Source organism: Capricornis sumatraensis, chromosome 19, assembly GCF_032405125.1.
Source record: "Capricornis sumatraensis isolate serow.1 chromosome 19, serow.2, whole genome shotgun sequence".
Taxonomy (NCBI): Eukaryota; Metazoa; Chordata; class Mammalia; order Artiodactyla; family Bovidae; genus Capricornis; species Capricornis sumatraensis.
Window position 1 is genome coordinate 47,933,561 of NC_091087.1, and position 2,566 is coordinate 47,936,126.

The following is a 2,566-nucleotide window of genomic DNA, read 5'->3' on the forward strand; positions in this document are numbered from 1 at the left end:
CAGTTTGCTGTGACCCACACAGTCAAAGGCTTCAGTATCCACAGACACAGTCAATAAAGCAGAAGTAGATACTTTTCTGGAAGTCTTTTGCTTTTAAGAGTAAGAGTAAGTTGCTCAGTCGTGTCCGACTCTTTGCGACCCCATGGACTGTAGCCCACCAGGCTCCTCAGTCCATGGAATTTTCCAGGCAAGATTACTGGAGTGGGTTGCCATTTCCTTCTTCAGCAGATCTTCCCAACCCAGGGATCGAACCTGGGTCTCCTGCACGGCAGGCAGGCACTTTACCATCTGAGCCACCAGGGAGATCCTAGATCCTTTTGCTTTTAGGATGATCCAATAGATGCTGGCAATTTGATCTCTGGTTCCTCTGCCATTTCTAAATCCAGCTTGAACATTTGGAAGTTCACAATTCATGTGCTGTTGAAGCCCAGCTTAGAGAATTTTGAGAATTACTTTGCTAGCGTGTGAGATGAGTTCAATTCTGTGGTAGTTTGAACATTTTTTGGCATTGCCTTTCTTTGGGACTGGAATGAGAACTGACCTTTTCCAGTCCTGTGGCCACTGCTGAGTTTTCCAAATTTGCTGGCAGATTGAGTGCAGCACTTTCACAGCATCATCTTTTAGGATTTGAAATAGCTCAATTGGAATTCCATCACCTCAACTAGTTTTGTTCCTAGTGATGCTTCCTAAGGCCCACTTGACTTCACATTCCAGGATGTCTGGCTAGGTGAGTGATTGTACCACCATGGTTATCTGGGTCATGAAGATCTTTTTTGTATAATTCTGTGTTCTTGCCACCTCTTCTTAATATCTTCTGCTTCTGTTAGGTCCAAACCATTTCTGTCCTTTCTTGTGCCAATCATTGCATGAAATGTTCTCTTGGTATCTCTAATTTCTTGAAGAGATCTCTAGCCTTTCCCATTCTATTGTTTTCCTCTATTTCTTTGCACTGATCACTGAGGAAGGCTTTCTTATCTCTGCCTGCTATTCTTTGGAACTCTGCATTCAAATAGATATATCTTTCCTTTTCTCCTTTGTCTTTAGTTTCTCTTCTTTTCTCAACTATTTGTAAGTCCTCTTCAGACAACCATTTTGCCTTTTTGCATTTCTTTTTCTTGGGGATGGTCTTGATCACTGCCTTCTATACAATGTCACAAACCTCCGTCCATAGTTCTTCAGGCACTCTGTCTATCAGATGTAATCCCTTGAATCTATTTGTCACTTCGACTGTATAATTATAATGAACTTGATTTAGGTCATAACTGAATGTTCTAGTGATTTTCCTTACTTTCTTCAGTTTAAGTCTGAATTTGACAATAAGAGTTTATGATCTGAGCCACAGTCAGCTCCCAGTCTTGTTATTGCTGACTGTATAGGGCTTCTCCATCTTTGGCTGCAAAGAATATAACCAATCTGATTTCAGTACTGACCATCTGGTGATGTCCATGTGTAGAGTCTTCTCTTGTGTTGTTGGAAGAGGGTGTTTGCTATGTGTTATGTGCGTTCTCTTGGCAAAACTCTATTAGCCTTTGCCCTGCTTCATTTTGTACTCCAAAGCAAAATATGCCTGTTACTCCAGGTATCTCTTGACTTCCTACTTTTGCATTCCAGTCCCCTATAGTGAAAAGGACATCTTTTTTAGGTGTTAGTTCTAGAAGGTTTTGTAGGTCTTCATAAAACCATTCAACTTCAGCTTCTTCAGCATTACTGGTCGAGACACAGACTTGGATTACTGATATTGAATGGTTTGCCTTGGAAATGAACAGAGATCATTCTTTCATTTCTGAGATTGCACCCAAGTACTGCATTTCAGACTCTTTTGTTGACTACAATGGCTACTCCATTTCTTCTAAGGGATTCTTGCCCACAGTAGTAGATATAATGGTCATCGGAATTAAATTCACCCATTCCAGTCCATTTTAGTTCACTGATTCCTAAAACGTTGTGGTTCACTCTTGCCATCTCCTGTTTGACCACTTTCAATTTGCCTTGATTCATAGACCTAACATTCTAAGTTCCTATGCAATATTTTTTTACAGCATTGGACTTTACTTCCATCACCAGTCACATCCACAACTGGGTGTTGTTTTTGCTTTGGCTCTGTCTTTTCATTCTTACTGGAGTTATTTCTCCACTGATCTGCAGGAGCATATTGGGCACCTACTGACCTGTAGAATTCATCTTTCAGGGTCCTATCTTTGGGCCTTTTCATACTGTTCATGGAGTTCTCATGGTAAGACTACTGAAGTAGTTTGCCACTCCTTTCTCCAGTGGACCATGTTTTGTCAGAACTCTCCTCCATGACCCGTCCATTTTGGGTGGCCCTACATGGCATGGTTCATAGTTTCTTTAAGTTAGACAAGGCTGTGGTCCATGTGATCACACTAGTTAGTTTTCTGTGATTGTGCTTTTCATTCTGTCTGCCCTCTGATGGAGAAGCATAAGAAGCTTATGGAAGCTTCTTGATGGGAGAGACTAACTGAGGGGGAAACTGGCTCTTATTCTGATGGGCAGGGCCATGCTCAGTAAATCTTTAATCCAGTTTTCTCTTGATGGGCAGGGCTGG

At 41.5% G+C, this 2,566-nt stretch overlaps 1 non-coding gene across 1 annotated transcript; it reads right to left on the bottom strand.

Annotated features, from left to right (window-relative positions):
- Nucleotides 1-231: 231 nt before the first annotated feature.
- TRNAG-GCC (transfer RNA glycine (anticodon GCC)) lies at nucleotides 232-303 on the bottom strand. The gene has a single exon. It is a non-coding gene; the product is annotated as a tRNA-Gly (tRNA).
- Between the last annotated feature and the right edge of the window lie 2,263 nt (nucleotides 304-2,566).